Source organism: Equus caballus, chromosome 24 (genome assembly GCF_041296265.1).
Source record: "Equus caballus isolate H_3958 breed thoroughbred chromosome 24, TB-T2T, whole genome shotgun sequence".
NCBI classification, from domain to species: Eukaryota; Metazoa; Chordata; class Mammalia; order Perissodactyla; family Equidae; genus Equus; species Equus caballus.
Genome location: NC_091707.1, coordinates 48,934,021 through 48,957,326, shown reverse-complemented (window position 1 = coordinate 48,957,326; position 23,306 = coordinate 48,934,021). Strand labels below are relative to the sequence as shown.

The following is a 23,306-nucleotide window of genomic DNA, read 5'->3' as shown; positions in this document are numbered from 1 at the left end:
TTCACTGTCCAGGCACAGAGCACGATCTGGTGGCCTGTGTCCCAGGGCAGCACAGGGCGCTCTCTGGGCCGTTTCTGTGATGTAGCCCTCACTCTGCAGCCTGCCTTTGTTCTTGTTTGTTTTCCAAGCCTGGTCTCCAGCTTTCCAGTGACTCTTGGCTAACAGTATCTTTTCAAATAAATCCCTTTTCTGTTTAAGATAACTAGAGTTGTTTTCTGTGGTTGCAGCTTTAGAAGCCTTATTGATAACAGTACATATATTAAAATGACTAGTATATAAAATCCCAAAATAGATGACTAGATTGGAAGAGTCTCAAAAGAATGACGTGTTTGATCACTGACTTTTCACAATGACCTTAGCACACACTGCATGAACAGCTCTGAAAATGTGAGAACAACATAGAATATACTATTGATTTAACATAAATTTTTGAGTAGAACTCTGCTCTTTAGAAGAACCATGGGTTTTCTCATGAACTTTTTTCTTTTAAAGATTTTATTTTTCCTTTTTCTCCCCAAAGCCCCCCAGAACATAGTTGTGTATTTTCAGTTGTGGCTCCTTCTAGCTGTGGCATGTGGGACACCGCCTCAGCATGACTTGACGAGCGGTGCCACGTCCGTGCCCAGGATCCGAAACGGCGAAGCCCTGGGCCCCCGAAGTGGAGCGCACAAACTTAACCACTCGGCCACAGGGCCGGCCCCTCGAACTTTTTTTTTTTTGAGGAAGATTAGCCCTCAGTTAACTACTGCCAGTCCTCCTCTTGTTGCTGAGGAAGACTGGCCCTGAGCTAACATCCGTGCCCATCTTCCTCTACTTTATATGTGGGACACCTACCACAGCATGGCGTGCCAAGCGGTGCCGTGTCCGCACCTGGGATCCGAACCTGCGAACCCCAGGCCACCAAATCAGAATGTGTGAATTTAACTGCTGTGCCACCCGGCTGGCCCTTCTCACGAACTTTAACAACTACGAGCTTACTATAAGAATTTATTTTTCCTTGTCATAAATACTGTTGACCTCAGAACAAAATAGCCCAGAATTAGCACCAACGAGAACATGTATATTCCAGTGCAGAACATTTACAGTAGTACACTTTAAACTGAAGATTTTATCTTTTCATCTTGATCAAAAATGTATGTTTCAGTGTTTGGAATACAAAATTTATTTATAACTTTAGTTCCAAAATGGACTGTGTAATGCATTGCCCATATTTTTAGTCATAATGCTTGTGATTATATTTTATTGAATTAAAAATCTAACAGAGAAACAACTGAAAGCAGTGACCTAATTTTTTCCCTTAGCAACTTGGTGAGATTCCAAGAGTGTGTGACTTGAAACAAATGCAAAATAGCAAAGACTAAGTGTCCTGGCTCACTAATCCATCCTCCCTCTTTCTGTCCTCTCCATTGTCCCTGTGTTGACAGTCTTCCTTCTGTCTCACTTCACTTGAGCAGGCACTTCGTTTTACTTCTGTCTGCAGTTGTTTCCTCTTTAGCAGATGGGTCTGAATATACTTCCTAGAGAATAATGGAGCTAAGTTAGAGACTATTATCAACAGTTCAGGGGAGTAAATGTAGGTTTCAGTTAAACATCCAGCATAGATGAAGAATTCGTCTCAGTTTCAGTAATAGCAGTTCAAATGACTCTCCAGTTATACATCTCTAATCATGATGTAACTTATAACTTAGCCCTTAAAAAATTTTTACTCGGGGCTGCCTCCGTGGCCGAGTGGTTAAGTTCGCGCACTCCGCTGTGGCAGCCCAGGGTTCGGATCCTGGGTGCGGACATGGCACCGCTCATCAGGCCGCGTTGAGGCGGCGTGCCACATCCCACAACTGGATGGACCTGCAACTAAGATATACAGCTATGTACGGGGGTTGGGGAGATAAAGCAGGAAAAAAAAAATTTTTTACTCAAAATTATGAATAGGGTTCTAAAGTGTAATATTTAATGGCGTATTTTATTTTAGAATGTAAGCCGTGTTTCATATGGACTGCAAACTCTCCACTTCTGACCCTCTGCTCACACTTTTGTTTTGTCTTGGAATGTCTTTGCCTTTGATCACTAAATGTCCAAATTCTACCCTGCCCTTTAAGACCAAACTTCCATGCTACTTCCCTTGTTTTGTCTTAGGCATTCCAAGTTAGAAGTATTTCCTACTTCCTGCAAACTTCTAAAAGACTTCATTTTTATTTTAGGTTTTTACATTTTCTCATTTCTTTTGGAATTACCTATGGACGTGTCTCATTTCCTCTATCAACTAGTGTATTATATACTCCCTAAAGACAAGATCAAAATCCTGGTCATCTTTGAATCACCCTAAGAACCTAGCACAATATTTTTTGCTCTTAGTAGACTCTCAGTTGCATATTTTGAATCATCTTTAATACCTATGAAAACTGAGTAACTTTTTCTTTTTAAAAAAAGGAGGGGAAGTGTAATACTTGTTTAACCTCAGAAGTTGCAAATAAAATGAAAACACCAAACCTCAATCTATGAAATAAATATGAAGTAGTATTTATAAAAGCAAGTTTAGATGTGGTCTGAATGGTGTATAACTCTCTACCATTAAACACGGTTTTAAGTTAAATTTTCAATAAAATTGTGTTATCAACTCCTTATTTGTTAGTCCATTGATATAAAATAGAATTTCTACTCAATTGAATTGAATTTAAAATGTTCAAATGAATTTAAAATATTCCTGGAAATCAGTCAAGGCTATTAATCTTTTGAAGCCAAAAGAAGTTTACTTGAAGGGCAATCCTTTTGCACTATTATAATTTAGATCAAAGAACTAGTTATGTCTCAAAAATTTTAGCAATAAAAGTGCATTTACAGAAATAGTACAAATATAACTCAGAATGTAAACTAATGGGAAAATTTGTATTCTAAATTAGGCATCTTTTTATTTCTTTTTTGTGCTAATTTATTAAGGAAAAATAAAATTCTAAGGAGTTGCCATTGTTTCTGGTCTATTGAAAATGGAGTATTTATTCATCCTTATTTGTATACTTAAAAGATAATGAGTATAAATTAATATTATGGCTTGTTATATGACTTTTTGAATGTAAGTGTGTATCAGATACTTTGTAGCCATAGCAAGAAGTGTAATTCCAATACTTGCAGTTCATTTGAGTCAGTCTATTGAGTGTCTTCTATTTCTTTTCATTTAAAATTATGTGGAATTTAACTAGAAGCCTTCTCTCAACAATAAGCAAAATCTTTTCTCTGTGATACTGAAATTGCAACGATGCCACAGTGGAAGGAAACAATGAAAGAGAGGAAGACTTGTTTGTTTTGTTTTGGGTTTGGTTTTTTCCTCAGTCCAAGTGTGTGTTTGTTATAGTCAAGGTCTGAGCGATTGGATTTAATTTGAACTTTACAGACGTTAATATAATCAAATAAAAGATGAAATGTTATAGGTCAGTATGGAGATGAACACAAAACTTTAAACAACTTAGTACTACTCTGGAGTAAGAAAAAGCTAAAGATTTATATTATAAGAGTTTATTGAACTCAAGTCATCATGAGGATGGCAGAGAGAGCATTTCATCAGTGCTGCCCAATGCAGCATGTTCTGAAATACAGAAAGATTGTAAACTGATGGTATCGTATTTTGTCTTGAAATTGAGATATCTGTTCTTCGTTATGCTTTGCTTCTATCACCATTTATATATAACTTTTAAAGCAAAACAGAATAATTACATCAATTGATCAGAACTGTTTATGTCGGTAGGCCTAAAATAAGACACATATCTTTTTTAAATATCTTAAAAATGAATTTTAAGTGTTCAGGTTAGCATTTATTGAACACCATTGCTATGCAAAGTGCGGTAGCAGGGAGAAGACAATTAAAATGAACAGTTTTTTTTTTAAAGATTTTATTTTTTCCTTTTTCTCCCCAAAGCCGCCCAGTACATAGTTGTATATTCTTCGTTGTGGGTCCTTCTAGTTGTGGCATGTGGGACACTGCCTCAGCGTGGCTCAACGAGCAGTGCCATGTCCGCACCCAGGATTCAAACCGACAAAACACTGGGCCGCCTGCAGCAGAGCGCGCAAACTTAACCGCTCGGCCACGGGGCCAGCCCCTAAAATGAACCGTTTTTGAATGCCACCATGTACCTAGCTTCAGGACAAGCTCTCCATATACGTTGTTTCATTTCATTCTCACAACAATCCTGTGAAACTTGGTGAATGGGTTTCCCATTTCTGCAGAGAGGTTCAGAGGTAAATAACAGTGCCCAAATTTAATGGTATTTTATAAATAGGAAGTCTGAGGTCAGATCTGTGTTCTAATCCTGGCTGTGCCGTGTGCTAACCATATAATTTCTGTCTGAGTTCCTCATCTTAAGCTCATTCCTTCTTCATAGAAGTGCACACAGCACATACTATGCCTGTTAAGCCGGGATCACCTTAAAAATGTTTTAAAAACTGAATTGCGTTAACGCTTTAGAAAATTTTTAAAGATAAGAATTGAGTTATTATCCCTACACATCATTTGGCAACTTGGTTCTAAGTTTCCAAAGTCTTAAAAACATTACTAGATTCAGACTTTAAGACAGTGATACATTCAATATTAGATGGCAAAACAGGGCCATAAAAAAATGGTCCATAGAGCTTTCCCAGGGTGGTAGGCTGTTTGGTCTAAACTCTCACTCCACTGTACCTTGATTCAATTATAGTCCCTTTTTCCCTTAGAAACACTAAGAGAAATGGCCTAATGTATTGCCTTTTCCTAAAGCCCCAATTTATTTTTGTTTTTCTGGCTCTACCATAGTTAAATTTGAACTACTCCTCTTATACCTTCTGTTGCCAAGGAATACAAAAATTAATACAATTCGAGATGCACTTTATTTGGCATGAGGAAAATAGGATTGGGGAGGGCATTAGTGATTGAGGAGGGAAAAGTGACAGAAGGAAGAACCTCTACATTGTACAAATATCCTGGCTTTTCGGAATCAGTATTGAAAGTAGAGTTGAAGTTTCTGCGTTAAGACCAAATACTGCTCTTATCTCCTAAAATATCCAGAGAAGAAGGACTCTGACCAGGTACAAGCATTCTGTCTACTTCTGGTTTTGGAAGTAGCTAGAAGAAACTATTCCAAGAATTACGATAGATTAGTAATGATATTATTTAGCCATTACTATGTGCGAGACACTGGACTGAGCTCTTTTTGTGGAATACCTGACTTGATCTTTACAGTAACCCGTATGAGAGCTACTCACCTTCTTCCCGTTGTAGAGATGAGGAAACAAGTACTTAGGTTGTTACTTCTCCAAGGCCACTTCTACCCTTCAAAAGATGCACTTGAAACAAGAATTTACTGAGTACCTTCTCTACACTCAGCAGCTAAGCTTCCTATATACTGTGCACTTTAAAAGACTTCTGATAGTTAGTTTGGTAACGTTCCTAAATAAACCATCCTCTGTAACAACTCTAAGTTTGAATCAATTTACTTTAAAAGTAGTTCATGCTCATTGTTTGAAAAAGAATGAGTGATAGAGAAACACAGTCTAGTGTATTTTCACCCACTACCATTCCTTTTCCCACATCCTTATTGATGACATACTTTGAGCAGTTTGATAGGTTTCCTTACAAACCTTTATATGTGCATGAATGTGTGTGTTTCACGTGCATATCTTGTTCTGCTGTAGTATAAATAGCATCACACTATGCATTTTATTGTCTTGCTTTTTTCATAGTTAAACTTTGGAAAAATTTTTAAGTATAGACTTTTTAAATAACATTTTTAATAGCATTTTTTTGTTTCTAGATAGATGCGCTAATGGTTGGATTTCAGATAGTGCAAATGATACAAAAGATGTTTAAGAACCCTTCAGTCTCACTTCTCAGTGATAAATACTGTTAACAAGAAGTACCTTTTGTTTTTCTTTAAGGATTGGCACCAGGGCTAACAACTGTTGCCAATCTTTTTTTTGTTTGTTTTTCTGCTTTGTCTCCCCAAACCCCCCATGTACACAGTTGTATATCTTAGTTGCATGTCCTTCTAATTGTGGGATGTGGGACGCCGCCTCAACGTGGCCTGACAAGCGGTGCCATGTCCACGCCCAGGATCCGAACCCTGGGCCGCCGCAGCGGAGCACGCGAACTTAACCACTCGGCCATGGAGCTGGCCCCAAGAAGTACCTTTTTATAAGTATCTCCTAAAGACTGGATCTTAGTTTGTAGTATATTTACAGAACTGCTAAAACATTTAGTGAATATAAACCAACTAGAAAGTGCTTGCCTCCAACCATTTTTTCATATATTTGGATGAATAGACATATCAGTTTGTATTATAAATTAACATGGGCTAGCTTCACTAGATACGTTTCCACAAAGGGGATGATTTAGATATATTAAAAGACTTTGAGCTCTATTTTGATTTTTTCTTTTTAAAGATTGGCACCTGAGCGAACATCTGTTGCCAGTCTCCTCTTTTTCTATGTATTTATTTATTTATTCTTTTCCCCAAAGACCCCCTGTACATAGTTATATATTCTAGTTGTACGTCCTTCTGGTTATGCCATGTGGGATGCCGCCTCAGCATGGCCCGATCAGCAATGCTAGGTCTGAACCCAGGATCCTAACCGGTAAAACCCTCAGCCCCAAAGCAGAGCACATGAACTTAACAACTCGGTCACGGGGCCGGCCCTATTTTGATTCTTTTGATTAAAACGTTTGTATTCCTCTTAGGCGTTGACATATCTATAAACCTTCTGATAAATACATTTCACGGTACTTTAAGTTGAAATATCTACACATCTGAAAGTAGTGCCAGAAAACAGAAAACACAGTTTGCACACATACATGTCCTTGTTTCAAACCGTATTTCTCTTCAACTGTAGTAGTTAGGCATTTTCCAAAGTGGTTTGGTTTTAATACTGAGTTTCCACTGTCAGTGTTCTTTCCTTATTGAAGTTTACATTGAAGAGCAATGCTGAATTTTGACGCCAAATGCATTAAAGTATTTCTAGAAAATACATGGGCATCACATTGGTTTTCTAAACCAGTTGATAGCCAAGCTTGTATCTAATTATGAGAGGTTCAGAAAATTTTCCAAGCTAAACTATGTGATTAAAATTTTCTTTGTTATTTTATGCCTCATCTTAAATTCTAGATTGAGAGGCTGGCCCCGTAGCCAAGTGGTTAAGTTTGTGCACTCCACTTGGGCGGCCCAGGGTTTCACTGGTTTGGATCCTGGGTACAGACATGGCACCGCTCATCAGGCCATGCTGTGGCGGCGTCCCACATAGCACAACCAGAAAGACCTACGACTAGAATATACAACTATGTACTGAGAGGCTTTGAGGAGGAGGAGGAGGAGAAGGAAAAAAAACAAGGCTGGCAACAGATGTTAGCTCAGGTGCCAATCTTTAAAAAAAAGTAATTCTAGATTGATAGTTTTTTGTTTATAAGTATAAACAGTAGAAGTATTAAGTATCTGAAGTCTTCAGTGGTATGAACCCCACTCCTAAACTGCATTTTGATGTCAAGTGTTTAGAGGTACTAAGTTAAATAGAAGTGGATGGATATGATCTTGTAAATGTGATCATTGTAATCTACAAACCTGAGAGAATAGCAGCTGCCTGTGTTTTCAAGCAAATAAAGGTAAAAATGAGAATGTTGTAGCAGGGAGGGAGGAAGATAACCTGTCGATTCAAATGAACCCTTGGTGTGGAAATAGCACTGTGTTTCCTGTAGTTTATTCATTTAGCCAGCAATTATTGAGCCCGTATGCCAGGCCCTGAGATTGAAGTAATGAGTAAGATAGTCTAGCCAGTTACAGTGTAAGTGCCTGGACAGAGCAAAGCACTGCATGCTAGGGGAGCACCCGGGAAGAAGAGGAGCCCCAGCCCCAGTGTAGGGGGTCGGGGAAGGGGGACAGCATCAAGAAGAACTTCCCCGTGAGGCTGAGACCTGAAGAATGAATAGGAGTTAAGTAAATAAAGATTGGCGGTAAAAGGGAACATACCAGGCAGCAGGCACTGCAGGTAAAAGGCCTAGAGATAAATGAGAGCAAGGCACTTTGGGTTTCTGGAGATAGGAGTTGCGGAGATAAGTGAGGTGTGGCGAGAGATGAGGCTACTGAGGCGAGCAGGACTGTCTGCTAAAGAACCTGGTATACTGTGCTCGACATGGGCTTTATCCTGAGCATGACAGGCCAAGTGACTGATTACATTTGCATTTTCTGAAAGATCTCTTTGGCTGCAGCATGCAGAAACCATAAGAAGTGTTCCAGAAATAGTGATTCTTTAAAAAAAAAAGTACATTCTTTTTTAAACACGCTCCTTTTAGCACCTTTTTTTTTTTAAAGATTGGCACCTGAGCTAACATCTGTTGCCAATCTTTTTTTTTTTTTCCTTCTTCTTCTTCTTCTCCCCAAAGCCCCCCAGTACATAGTTGTATGTTCTAGTTGTGGGTCCTTCTGTTTGTGCTTTGTGGGACGCCGCCTCAGCGTGGCCTGATGAGCAGTGCCATGTCCGCACCCAGGATCCAAACCGGTGAAACCCTGGGCCTCCGAAGCAGAGTGCGCAAACTTAACCACTCGGCCATGGGGCCTGCCCCAATACATACTTTCTTTAAGGAGATAAAATCTATAAATAATACATCAAAAATTACGAATTCTTTTTTGAAGTTTCTTACTGTATTTATTCACTTATTCACTAGAATTTTTTGAGCACCTGTTCTTTGCCAGGCACTGTGCTAAGCACTTAGCTCACATTATCCTCTATGATAGATATTAGCTCCATTTTACAGGTAAACTGGGACTGAAAATAGTCTCTTTCCTGGGGTTGCAGCTAGAAAGTGCTAAGACCAAGATTGAAATCTAGTCTTTCTGACTCCAGAGCTACTGTTTCCCATTTGGGGGATGTGGGGAAAGAATATGGTCTCTGTGGGAAGAAATCATCTGTGAGGTGCATTGTTTTGAAGGGAGCACATGATCGTATTTAAGAGTTAACTAACCAGTAGATATCAAAAAGTTTTATAAAAATCATAATTACATGGCTTTATTTCCCAAAGCCTTGGATTTTTCCTTTATTATTATAATGGAATTAAGGATACTAACGTACTATTTTGTCACCAGTGGGAAAATGATTTAAGCATAATGAGCAAGGATGGGTATTTTTTTTTCTTTTTTCTTTTTTAATTTTTATTGAGTTAATGATAGGTTACAATCTTGTGAAATTTCAGTTGTACATTATTGTTTGTCAGTCGTGTTGTAGGTGCACCCCCTTCACCCTTTGTGCCTACTCCCCACCCCACCTTTCCCCTAGTAGCCACTAATCTGTTCTCTTTGTCTACATTTTTTAAGTCCTCATATGAGTGGAGTCATACAGAGATTGTCCTTCTCTATCTGGCTTATTTCACTTAACATAATTCCCTCAAGGTCCAAGGGATGGCTATTTTTTTTTATATACATACATAAAGAAGTGTGAACCTCTGAGTTTTTCGTATACTGAGTACTATTATTGTTTTTATTTAACATTTGTAAATAAATGATCTGTGAGAGGAAAGTGCACAATACATTTAGGTTGTCATTGACTATTTCTGTTCTCTTTATAATTTTTGACTTGCTCTGCTCTCTTGAGCACAAGTCCCCGTGCTTGCTCTTGAATTGGAATATACCAGTAATGGTGGGCACCCTCATCAGGGAAACTTACTTCTAGTAATAGCTGCCATTCATTTGATGTTTACTGTAAGTTAAACAAGGCACTGGGTACCGTGTATTTATTATCTTATTTAATTCTCAAAGAAACCTGATGAGGTACATTTTGAGGATTAGGAAACGTTTTTCAGATGAGGAAACAGGCAAAATTTCACGCATCGCACAGCTAAAGGGAATTGGGATTGGGTCTCTGGTCAGTCCGATTCTGGTGGTGTCTCTCACTCTCTCTTTCAGCAAGATACCTGCACATAAGAACGTGCGTTCGGTTTCGAGGAGTTGGAGCATCCTGTAGGTCCCAGAGTTAGATCCCCCTGCATTGTAGTATAGCAGAGGCTTATATATGATGCCTGTGTCCAGAGAACTGACATCCCCGTACATGCTTCCCCCTTTCATTATGCTGTTGTCACCCCCAAAACGCTTAAGCATAAATATCTGGGGCCAGCCTGGTGGCATAGTAGTTAAGTTCACAAGCTCCATTTCAGCGGCCTGGGGTTCTCAGGTTCCAGTCCCGGATGCGGACGTAGCACCACTTGTCAAGCCACGCTGTGGCAGCATTCCACATAAAATACAGTAAGATTGGCACAGGTGTTAGCTCAGCGACAATCTTCCTCAAGCAAAATGAAAAAGATTGGCAACAGATGTTAACTCAGGGCCAGTCTTCCTCACACAAAAAAAAAACCGCTTAAGCATAAATATTAAAATAAATATTAAAAAATTTTTTAAAATATTAAAATAAATATTAAAAAAATAATATTAAAATAAATATTGTTTATTTATTAAAATAATTTTTAAAATATTAAAATAAATATTTTTTAAAAACCACTTAAGCATAAATATTAAAATACCCTATTAGAGAACATTAATTCATAAAGTAAACACTGAAGAGTTCTAAATCTATATTCAGTTAAGTATCTTAAGTGTTCTTAAATTTAGTCCTTTTTTTCCTTTTCCTTTCATGGCTTGAGAGAATCTTGTCTTTTGTCAGTGTCTGTGTGCTTTAGCCTCCTCCTTTATTTGCTGAGTTACTGAGGTTTTCCCTAGAAGTTTTCAGCTTCTTTCCCATCTTTCTCAGTCTGTTTTTTCCTTCTTGCACAGCTTGGCAAAAGCTGTACGAAGAAAGAGAAAGCACTCACTGTACATTCTCAGCCTGAAAGCAGCAGGAATCTCAGGGACGGCCTGTTTCCCCCGCAAGGGAGCTGTGTTCTCAGAGCAGAGAGCCTTCTCGTCTCCCTCCCAGTGGGTGCTTGGCTTTGGTGGGCAGTGATGGGTTCTATACTGAGCACTGAGGGAAGGGGCTCCTGGCAACTTCCATAGCCTAATGTCTTTGTTTTTTTATTATTTGATTTTTTGATTAAGAAATATGCTCACATGGAACACAATTCAAAAGGTACCAAAGGGTACTCTGTGAAGAGTCTTCTGCCCTCCCAACTTTTTATTGGCCTTCACAGAGGCAGCCAGCGTTCCCAGTTTCTTGTATATCCATCCAGATAGACTATCTAGAGATTGCCTCAGAATATAACTTTTAAAATATATTTAAAGGGAATGTAAGATATTTGGAATAGATCTATAATAGTAGCAATACCTTTTGGCATTTAACTATTGCAAGAAAATCTTATAAAACTATTCAAAGGGGCATAAACTTCAAAGTTATACTTCCATGTAGGTAAATATATGTTACACTTTATGACTCTACTTCTATATTATGCACCTCTGCCCAACAGACAACCAAATTGTGAACATTAGCTGAAAGGGTAGGAAAAATAAAACTCAGCCCTTTTTTTTGCAGTGAAAATAGATTTTAATCTAGATTTCTTTTCTTTTTGCTTTTTTTTTTTCCAGCTTTAGTGAGATGTAATTGACATATAACATGTAAGTTTGGGACGTGATGATTTTTGATACACGTATGTATTGCAAAATGTTTACCACAATAAGGTTAGTTAACACATCCTTTACCTCACATAGTTAACATTTTGTTTTTATGGTGAGAACATTAAAGCTCTACTCTCATAGCAGCTTTCAGGTATATAATACAGTGTTCATTGATAGACACTTCAGTTATTTCCTTGTCTTGGCTATTGTGAATGAACATGGGGGTGCAGATCTCTCTTCCAGATAGTGATTTCATCTTTGGATATATACCCAGTGGGATTGCTGGATCATATGATAGTTCTATTTTTCATGTTTTGAGGAACCTCCATATTGTATTCTATAGTGGCTGTACCAATTTACATTCCCACCAACAGTGCACCAGGGTTCCCTTTTCTCCACAGCCTCGCTAGCATTTATCACTTGTCTTTTTGAGAATAGCCATTCTAACAGGTGTGAGATGATATATCGTTGTGGTTTTGATTTACATTTCCCTGATGGTTAGTGATGTTGAGCACTTTTCATACCCTTGTTGGCCATTTGTATGTCATCTTTGGGAAAATGTCTTTTCAAGTCATCTGCCCATATTTTAATCAGATTGTTTGTTTGCTGTTGAGTTGTCTGAGTTCCTTTTATATTTTGGATTTTTAACCCCTTATCAGATATGGTTTGCAAATGTTTTCTCCCATTCCATAAGTTGCCTTTTCATTTTACTGATTGTTTTTTTATGCTGTGCAGAAGCTTTTTAATTTGATGTGGTCCCGCTTGATGATTTTTGCTTTTGGTGTCACAGCCAAAAAATCATTGCCAAGACCATTGTCAAGAAGCTTTTTCCTGATGTTGTCTTCTAGGAGTTTTATGGTTTCGGGTCTTACACTTAAGTCCTTAATCCATTTTGAGCTAATTTTTGTGAGTGGTGTAAAATAGGGTCCAGTTTCACACTTTTGCATGTAGATGTCCAGTTTTCCCACTACTGTCCTTTCACTAGTGAATATTTTTAGCTCCCTTGTCAATCAACCTATTTTTTTTTGCCGAACTATGATGCATTTATTTGTTTACCTAAAGTGTTGATTGCAGTTCTTACCACTCTTCAGAGAAGTAATAAAGTTAGATATGTTCTGAGAAAAGGGAGCTGAAGTAGATGAAAGGAACAAGTACTAAGGGCAGACTAAAATGATTCAGAGTGTCCAGTATGTCAGAAAGGGTATTACTAAGATAGTCCTAAACCTACTGTGACAAGTAGACCCTAAGGTGACCCCTAATGATCCCCATCTTCTGGTATTCATACCCTTATGCAATCCCCTCCCCTTAAGTGTGACTGCAGCCTGCATCTTGTTCCTAACCCATACAGTATGGCAAAGATGATTACGTTACACTACGTCTTGATAACAGACTTGCGCTAGAGACTTTTACACTTGCTGGCTTTGAAAGAATAAGCCACTGTGTTGTGAGATGGCCTGTTGATGGCAAGAAATGCAGGCAACCTCCAGGAGCTGCACGTGTGACCACCCCAGCCAGTAACCAGCAATAAGCTGAGCCCTTAGCTATGTGGCCACAAGGATATGAATTCTGCTAACAACCTAAAAGCAAATTATTCCTCAGTTGAGCCTTCAGATGAGAATGCAAGCCCAACTGATAGATTGATTGCAGCCTTATGAAACCCTGACTGAGGACCAGGTGACCTGTGCCCCGACTCCTGACCCACAGAAAATGTGAGGTGATTTGTTTGTTGTTTTAACCCTTTCAGTTTGTGGTAATTTGTTACACAGCAGTAGAAAACTGATAGATTATTTAATCCTCTGATGTTATTTTCATAGGTCAAAACAGTTTTTTAGGGGAAAACAGTAATTGAAATCCATTTCATCACAGAGCCTTCAAGGTGGTAACCAGCCCTGCCTCTACAAAAGACTCAATTTAGGAAAGCTGCTGAAATTATCCACAGTCCCAGCTGCTGCACTGGCTGGAGGCTGTAATTGACATTCTCATCATAACTGTGTCACTCAGTTCAATCAGGATAAGGGAATTATTATAGGAATTGGGCCTTACGCAGTTGAGGGAGAAGCTGGGGAAGTGAAGGTCTGGAAGGGAGAGGAAGAGATTACAGAGAGGTTATCAGCCAGTCGGCCTGAGAAGCCATGCACATCAAGCCACTGAAGTGGGGCTGCAAAGGGGAGCACGTGGAGAGTGGCGGTGCTGTCTGTGGATCTGCAGCCAAGCATCTGGCTGGGGCCTGGAGCTAGTGTTGTCACCATTTGGGAGGGAGAGCTAGGCGTGGAGTAGAGGAGAGAAGGACAAGCTGAAACTCACAGGCACTTCTGCCTCTGCTTGTTGCCACATCTAGCTACAGTGGCTTTTAGAGAGTAATGGCTGTTGGTTCTGCCTTCCAAATCTCACATGTTTCCCTTGGCCAACCTTAGCTTGGAATCATACAGGGATGGAGATTATGGGAAACAGTTCTAGCTCAAGCAAGTTGAAAAGTACAAATTAGCACAGTCTTCTATCACCCAACGTAGATTTTCATCACACTTTACCAATATTTCAGCAGGTCTAGGTAGCCTGCCAGGTGGGGTGACCCAGACATTCATCCCAAAGGTGTCCAAGCTTTTAGTTGCTTTATCCATGGTTGCCACGGTTTCCGGTTTCCATTATCACTGTGTAGGGAAGCACTTAGAGATGCCCCAGTGAATCCCTTGGATACTGGATGAGTACCTTCCTGCTCCTGTTGTATTGCCACAAACCTAGCACCCTGCTTCAGCACTCTCAAGATCCACTCCCACACATGTTCCTCCAGGACCTGCCCAGACGTGTAGCCAGGTCTTGGAATTCTTGGGTGTGTACATTTTTTCCTCCCAGAACAGGGGCTGCATTTTCTCTCTCAAACTATGATCATGAGTGATCAGATCCCGGTTATTGGTTTGGAGCTAGTGAGAGGAGGCGGGGGCAGATCTTGAAGAGGACGAGCATTATCTTTTCAGGCTCTTGCAGGGTCTCCTGACAAGAGGGTGCTGCTGTCCTCTAGCAAGGAGTTGGGGAAGCTGCTTCTCCCAACCCAGAAAGTTCAGGCAAATCTTGGGGTTTAGCATTCCTAGCTCATCCACCCAAATATCCCCACTTCAGACTTCTGTGTCCAGTTGTTCCTATCAGGACCCAGATTTTATCATTGAAGATTTGTCAAGGCTTTGCATTGAGGTTGTCTTTGTAGCTCTGACATCCTTGAAATTAAATCTGGAGCCTGAATTTTGGTAGTCTGTTCTGCAGCTACAGGAAATAAGGGTCTCTTTAAACACTGACCTAGAAGTCTTCTGACTTTGACAGAATACCTAGACTTGAGGGGGGCTAACCTGAGCCTGTCGTTTTCTTTTTTCATGACTTCTAAAGCTGTTAACTAAAGCCAGCCAAACATCAGGTCCTTATAATTACTGATGTTCCCATTCCATTCAAGTACCACCACTATTGCTAAACTAATACCACACTTAGTGAAAAACCTTAGTGTTGTCATGCTGCTGCATGCAGGGTTTATCACCACCCCACTTACCATTAGGAATGGGGTCCTTTTTGCCATCTGACCTGTGAGTGATCTAGTTGCAGAATCGCTTTTGAGAATCTTGTTTTCTAGGGCCAGTTCTGTTACAATTATTGTATGGGTGTCTCCTCCCATTCCCCCACAACGTGTGCTAAAACACAGCCTAAATAAAACAAAGGCTTGTGTGCAGGTAGTTTATTTGGTAAGTAATCCCATGAACAGGAGTGAGAATTGGGGGGAGTTAAGCAGGGGAGGGAGGAGGGAAAGCAGTACGAGAGTGAGCCAAGGGGCTGGTCACCACTGGAGGCACCCGGGGTTCAGCCCGGGTAGGACCCTCTGAGGAGCTCTGTAGAATCTTCAGCGTGGTCCCCCTGAGGAATAGCAGAGACAAGCATTTATCCAGCAAGCTCTCAGAAGTTGCAGCGTCCAAGGAGCGGCAGTTAAAAACAGTGAGGCACAGATTGCCTTGTCTTCTAATCCACGTGTCTGACACTCATTTTCTGCTTTGGATCCGGAATTCTGGTTGCTTTTATAAAATAGAGTTATGCAGGGATGATGTGTTGGTAGTAGTAAACCTTTGAAAGGTGTGCTATAGTATGGATTGGAATGTTGAGAGAGGGAGGCAATAGGAAGCTTTTTGGGAATTGATGTATAAGATACTGAGGATCTGGACAGTGGTGCTGTTGGTGGGAACGCAAAATAAAGAGTCTAATGGAAGACCATTTTGAAGGAAGAATCACTAGGACACATTGACTAGTTATATATGTAGGTCAGAGGAGGGTGAGTTGACACAGCTGATTTAAGATCTCTAGCCTAGAAAGAGAGTAGTGTTGAGGGACAGATTGGCTGCCCAATATTATTTAGCATAGTCCTCAGAACTCTGAAGGGATTATTTCATCCTATATATGGTGGAATGAGCCCCACAGAGGGTATGCTTTGATCCAGCACAGGGTGATGAGAGAGAGTCAAGAGTTAGCGATGTGACTGTCTGAATTCAAAGCCAATATGCTCTTTCCCCTACTTCAGGCTGCCCTCACTTCCCTCTTGTTTTGTAATTCCTTTCCTTAGGATTCGGAATCAGTCACATACAGGTCAGTAGGAGAGAACTGAAACAACTTTTCTCTCAGGCCCATTTGCACTTGAAGTCTCATTTCTAACTCTGGTGCCACTGAAGAGCCAGCGTGCCTGCTCGAAGGCCGGCCTTCCTCTAAATGTGTTACATTGTTTTATGTTGTATGACAAGCCGTAATCTCCCTCCACAGTTCCTTTCCTTTCTTGCCCCTTGCCTGCTTCCCTCTTTCTCTTCCCACCTCAACCACAGTGTGGAACTCTGAATCTGGAAGCTGCTTATACAGTTCCTGATGGACATGAGCCAGTGAAAAGGTTTACCACTGATCCTAGTGAAACGAGTATTTAGGGTACACCTAGGAATACGAAGAGTATAAGGGTGGCAATAAAGACAGATCCTGACAGTGTATTCAGGAGATATGTCCACACTGAAGCTTATTTTAGTTATGAGAGGAACACAAAACAGAGAAAAACAAAAATGTTGATCATAAAAACAGAAAGTGATCCCATTTAATATGCAGCAATAAGAATCTTTTGTATTACTCAGTGTCGAATTAATTTGTTTTACTTCTTTATGTCTCTGCTTTGGTCGTTCGTGTTATATAGCTCAAATTTTGAAAAGAGGCATTTTTTCCCCAAAATGAAGGGTTAGAAAGAAAGTATTTTGGTGAAAGAGAATAGAAGAAAGGATTAAACAACTAGGAAATGGATCTGTAAAATGCGGTTATCATGCAAGCAAAAAGAATTCTAAGGGGCCAGCCCCTGTGGTCTAGTGGTTGTTTGGCATGTTCGACTTCAGTGGCCCGGGTTCAGTTCCCAGGCATGGACCTACACCACTCATCTGTCAGCGGCCATGCTATCGTGGCAGCTCACATACAGAAAGAGGAAGATTGGCAACAGATGTTAACTCAGGTGAATCTTTCTCAGCAAAAAAAAAAAAAAAAATTTAAGAAGTTGACTTCACACTGTCTGCCAACCTCACAGCCGCATCATTGAAAATCTGCCTGAGCAGAATGCATGGGCACCTTTGAGCCATTAAATGTCTTGACTATACATGAGTTTTTCTGTTAAAAGGAAATTGTTAAAAACGTTTGAATTCATCCAAAAAGTTATATAGTTTATTAGTCAACCATTGCTGTGTAACAAACAACCGGAGAATCTCAGTGGTATATAACAACGAACATGCAGTTCTCACAAATTTACAGGTCAGCTGAAATCACAAATGTAAGTTTGCAGCAGCTAGGGTCACTTTTGGTTGCCACTGTGGGTCAGCAGGGCTGAGTGGCTCTGTTCCCACTGCTGCTCATTCTCCTGGGACCAAGAAGCCGGCCGCGGTATGGTGTGGCAGTGGCAGAAGGCAAGAGAGCAAGCCCAATTCCCCAAAGTATTTCTGAAGCCTTTTGTCACAGCATGTCTACTAGCATTTCATTGGTCAAAGCAGATCTCATGGCCAATTCCAAAGTCTTGGGACAGAGAAGTACACTGTGCCCATGGGTGGGTAGGTGGGATTAGAGGGCTGGTCGTGGCAAATATGTCTGAGCAGTAATCTCCCGTATGTGGGAAATAGTCTAAGCTCTAAATTTCTAGTTTAAAAAGATAAAGTAGTCATTTTGATTGTCGTTGTCTTTGAAGAAATAAAGATATGTTCTATTTTATCTGTAGTTAGGAAATGGAGTCAGTAAACTCAGTAGGGAAAAAAAGAGTTCCCTCTGAAAGTTAATTAGTACCAAACAGGAGGAAACAAATTTGACCTCCATATATCCTAAAGCTGGCATAGGGGAAGGAATTCTAGACAGACAGTGCTCTTCAAAATGTGTCTACAGTGAGATAAGTACAGAAATTGAGAGTAAGCATTTTAAACTCTTGTAGCAATTTGACATTGCCGCAGTATTCAAGCAGCATTTTTACGGAATGTTACTGAAGTATTGGTCCAACAGATTGGACGTTTAGAAAGAAACAAGAACAGAAACTGTTCCTTGACCTGAGATGGTTTGAGAAGAGCTGAGATAGAATGTGGCATTCTGCTCCCTAGAATGAATACCGGGCACTGTGTGTAAGTGGACGCTCTAATTTATACATTTGTCTTTGAGATTTGGGTTAGTGTCACTTTGTCACCAAGAATCTGACCATCTTTGAGTGTGCTGATAGTGTTTTTGGCCCTACAAGACTGGTCCAGAATTTACCAAGGAAATGGCATTGTGCGAAACTTCTTTGCATCTCGCTTGCTGGCCTTTCCCTGCCCGCATCCCTTCGGCCTTCCTGCTATGTTTCCATTTTCATTTCATTGTCGATAACCTTGACAAAAGGCAAATTTACCTCCACCTGAAATCCTTTATCATGATATGAAAATATTAATTTTGACAATATAGATAAATCTCTTTAAAAATATGCCTTTCAACATTCCATTTTTTTTGCCTGTCTTCCATTTACCTTTGTGAGTTAGTGTCACCATGTCTGGTGTATTTACACGGTGCTTTTCTGTTCGTGTGAGAAGTGGTCCAGGTGAAGAAGTTCTGACGGGTGTTGACTGCATAAGATCTTAGTTTAGAGACGGAGAAAGCGGGGAGGGGGATGGGATTTTGGTGGTGGTTGTTTTGTTTTGTTTTGTTTTGTTTCAGGAAGATTAGCCCTGAGCTAACGTCTGCTGCCAGTCCTCCTCTTTTTGCTGAGGAAGAGTGGCCCTGAGCTAACATCCGTGCCCATCTTCCTCCACTTTATATGTGGGACGCCTACCACGGCATGGCTTGCCAAGTGGTGCCATGTCTGCACCCAGGATCCAAACTGGCGAACCCCGGGCTGCCAAAGCGGAACGTGCGCACTTAACAGCTGTGCCACTGGGCCAGCCCGGGGACGGGATTTTTTAGGAGGGAAGGGAAGGATATGTTTAGTTAGGTATGACTTATCTTTTTCCAAAGTTAATTAATCTTTGTGAGTCTCAGTTTTCTCATCTGTAAAATGGGAATAATAATAATACCACCTTCTTTGAGAAGATGTGCTAGAATTCAATATTCTAAGTTAGGTACAGAGCTTGGCACATAATAAGTTTCAAAAATGTTCGCTATTACATTTGCTTTTAATTAATTATCTACTAGGTTTCAGGCTCTCAGAGATATGTTGGGGCCTCTACCCCAAAGGAGCACTCAGTCTCATAGAGGATTCAGACAAGTGTATCAGAAAGGTAAAATAGCATGAGAGTTTAGTGCTGTTATAGAGGGAAACACAGGGCGCCATGGATACGTTTAGGGAGGAGGAACAGCTGATCCAGGCCTTGGGGAGCAGGATCAAGGTAGGTTTTTGAAAGAGGCAGCATCTAAGCTGAGTGTAAAACATGTGGAGGAGTTAAGGAGAATTAGGAGCATCTTAGAAAAATGGAACAACATAGGCAAAGGCCTAGAAGTGAGAGAGTCTGCTGGAATTCTAGGAAATTGTAAGTAGCACAGTCTGACTAGAATGTAGGATATGAGCAGGGATGGGGCTGGAGAGGTTGACAGGGACCAGACTACCAAGAGTATGTAATTTGGGTTTTATCTTGAAGTCGTTTGCAAGCTATTGAATAATTTGTTACATATATAATCTAATTTGCATTTTAAAATATCATTCTGGCAACAGTATGGAGAACTGATTGGAAGGGAGGAGGACTGGAGATGGGAACTTTTTTAGGTTGTTTCAGTAGTGCAGGGAGAAAGTATCAGATTTTGAAACGGAGGTGGTAGAGATTCAGTGGCGGGGATGGATTTAAAATTAGAATGAACAGCATTAGATGGTAGATTGGATGTGTGCTTCTGGAGGAGGAAGCAATAACAGTACTCAGATTTCTGGCTTTGGTACTTCGGAGAGATGAGCTATCCTTCTCTGAAACAGGGATAAAGAAGGAGGGAACTACACGTTTTTCCAGAGAAAACAAGTTGACTTTTGTCTGCAGAATATCTCTGGAGCTCTCCAATGGGAGGTTTGAGTGAGTTTGGGAGTCAGGAGAGAGCTCTGGGTTGGAAATGGAGACTTGAAAGTGGTAAAGATGCAAAGGGAGTGAAGGCCCTGAGAGCAGATGACACCACCCAGGAAAGTGTGTGGTAAAAAGAACTGTGTACTCACAGTGCTGGGCAAGTAAGTACTCCAGAATGTTTGAAGGAGTGAAGAATGTCAAGGGTACAGTCTCATTTAAATCTCATTACAACCCTGGGTTAGCAGTATAATCCCATTTTTACAAATGAGAACAGTTCAGGCTCAAGGAGGTTAAGTGATTTGCCCAAAGTGACTGCTGCTAAGTGGCCAGGGTGGGATTTCAAGTCCAATCTGTCTGATTTCAAAGCCCATTTTTTCCTACCATGTCTCACTTCCTTGTAAACCTCAGAAGTTTAGACACATGATATTATCATTCATTCTCTTTCTGTACCTCTGCCAGCATCCTTGTTTAGTAGAGTTGTGATACATCGTTTTAAATAACCACTTTTTCTCTGTTTTCCTCTGCTTCATTCCCAAACATGTCTTTCCTGTCAGATTGACCCACCCTACTCAGCTCTACTCCAGGGCCTACTTTAAAACAGCAGACTGACAGAAGTCCTCCCCCAACAACTGCGTGAGGCCTGCCCTCCGCAGCTTGATGTTCAGGGCACGCCGTAAAATCACAAGAACTGTTCAGAGCTTTTCCATATTTCCCGCTTCTCATCAGCACATACGCATGCCTTTGGGTGTTGTTTACATGCAGGTTTCATTGTGGTGGTCTCAGTATTCCTTAAAAGGACCTCATTTTAATGTTTAGATTAAATAAATCAATCTTTAATCTTTAGATTTAATTACTCTTATGTTTAACTGTGTTACCACTTTTCTAAAAATGATTTTATCTCTGTGATGAAAGGAGCTTGGATGTCATCTGACCTTAGTTCCGTATCCACTGTAGGGGTTCTTTGGACTCTTTCCCTAATGTGACGAGCCAGCCTTTGCTCCTACATTTTTGTAGAGGGGAGGGGAGGAGAGCAATTCTAATTGTTAGAAATTTCTTAATATTGAGTCAGAAATCTCCCTTCTTTTAATATCTGTTTGTTTCCCAGGACGTACCCTTGGAATAGCAGAGAAGTCAGTCATTTCTCCTCTTCATTTCTCATGAAGGTCCCTTAGACATTTAAAGATAGTTCTTCTGTCTCTCCTCCAGTCGCTCTTACATAAGCCAGATCATCTTGTTTGCTTGGAGCTTTTCTCCTGTGACAGTCTCAAATTCTCTACTTTTCTTTTCCCCTTCTCTAAGAATTCTAGAATTTTGTCAGTGCCCCATCTAAGACATAGGGCTCAGAACAGAACACAGCACTCCACAGGAGAGCAGTGCAGCCTTCTTCCTTTGATTAGGACTTATGCTCGTATCCTAAAAACCTGAGATTGCTTCAGCTTTATAGCAGCCATGTCGCATTTTGCATTTGTTCAGTTAAAATACCTAGATATTATTTTTACATGAATGGTAGTTAAGCTAGCTCTCCCCTATCATCTATTATACAGTTGATTTTCTTTAATTTAAATATAGAACTTTATAATTTTCCTAGTTATATTTCATCTTCATTTTGACCCATCTTTTTAGCCAATTATGATCAGGTTATCCAGTTTGTTGTTAACTGCATATCCCAGTTTTAGGTCATTTGGAGATTTTGAAACATACTTTCCACATCTTTATTTAAGTTCATGACAAACATCACAAAAACAGACTCCCCACTCCATCCCCTGAGTTAATCAGTGCTACTTACAAATGTAACCACTGTTCTGTCATCTGTCTGTATCTCATCTTATCTACAAAGATCTCATTTGTAGATTGAACGAATTTTTCTTTAGCGCCTACCATGTGCAAGAAAGTGCTAGAAATACAGTGAAGACAGCAGTCCCTGTCTTGTGGAGCTCACAATCTAGAGACATCGTGAAGTATTTTATTAAAGGCTTTTCAGAACTCAGGTTACACAGTTCTCTATGATATTCTCCTTATCTGGTACCATTATCAGAAAAGGGAATGAAGCATTACTTTTCGCAGACTCTATACTGGCTACTAATGAGCCTGTCTCACCTGAAAATGGGATTTATTACCTTTTTCTTTTCACCTTTCATGGTTTCACAGTAACTCTGAGCTTTGAAAGTCTCAGGAGTTTATTGATGCCCTTTCTTTTGGCTCGCTCTCTCTTTTTACAGGGAGAGATTCACCCTGAGCTAAGATCTGTTGTCAGTCTTTGTCCTTTTTTTTTCCTCCCCAAAGCCCCAGTACACGGGTATATATCCTAATTGTAAGTCATTCTAGTTCTTCTGTGTGAGCCACCACCATAGCATGGCAACTGACAGACAGTTGGTGTGGTTCGTGCAACCAGAAAACAAACCCGGGCCGCCAAAGCAGTGAGTGCCAAACTTTACCCACTAGGCCATCCAGGCTTGCTCAGGCTCTCTCTCTTAAAGCTCTGAGCTCTTTAGAGAGCAGCCTGTTTAGCCACATTTTTGCTGGTGGTGGTGGTGGTTAAATACCTCTTCCGCACACGCACACATTATCAGGTTCTTTTTTATTTTTAGTAAACTTAATTATGAAGAATTTCTGTCCAGCTTGAGCTGTTTTCCCTTCCACAATCTTTATCACTCAGATTTTACTTATATTTTATCTTTATATTTTGAAATGATCTTTCCTAAGGGAAATAGCTGACTATCCTCAGATTTTCTTCTCTTCTTTAAGCTCTTAAGGTGCCATAGTCACTTTCTCCATGACCCTGGTCCTTTTCACTTAAACCACTTATTTCTTTTTTTTAATTCACCAGAATTAGTCCCAGATGAGCATAAAACTACAGTATTTTATGTATCCTGAGGGATTAAACTATCAACAATGCAAGTTGGTATTTTTTATTAGAGTGATACAAAGAACAGATATCCTCATAGTTCATAGAAGATAGCCCACCTATCTTCTGCTAAAGTGTGGATTCTCTTATAGTCTAGTGTCATCCATGTCCTTCCTCTGACTGACCAATTCCCACAACTGTATCATTTCTGCCTACTCTTCTTTCACCTTTGGTCCAATGCTCTCCACTATAGTGTCTTATTCAAATTGTTGGATTTGCACATCGATTTATTTTCTTGAACAGTTGTAAGGATTCTCTGCCTTTTTCTATGGATCTGTCTCTGTGGGACAGCAGATTTCCTATAGATGTCATAGTCTGTTGTTACCTGTT

The 23,306-nt window shown here is 40.2% G+C and overlaps 1 protein-coding gene and 1 long non-coding RNA gene across 6 annotated transcripts in view; one reads left to right on the top strand and one right to left on the bottom strand.

Moving 5' to 3' along the window:
• Nucleotides 1–23,306, top strand: part of BTBD7 (BTB domain containing 7) — an 88,694-nt gene that overhangs the window by 47,278 nt on the left and 18,110 nt on the right. The gene's annotated exons all lie outside the window — the stretch shown is intronic.
• LOC138920632 (uncharacterized) lies at nt 1,224–21,366 on the bottom strand. 2 transcript variants are annotated; one of them, XR_011432124.1, is made up of 2 exons: nt 21,184–21,366; nt 1,224–1,517 (listed from the first exon to the last, which is right to left on the bottom strand). It is a non-coding gene; the product is annotated as an uncharacterized lncRNA (long non-coding RNA). The 2 variants fall into 2 exon arrangements; XR_011432123.1 differs by lacking the exon at nt 1,224–1,517 and adding an exon at nt 15,241–15,431.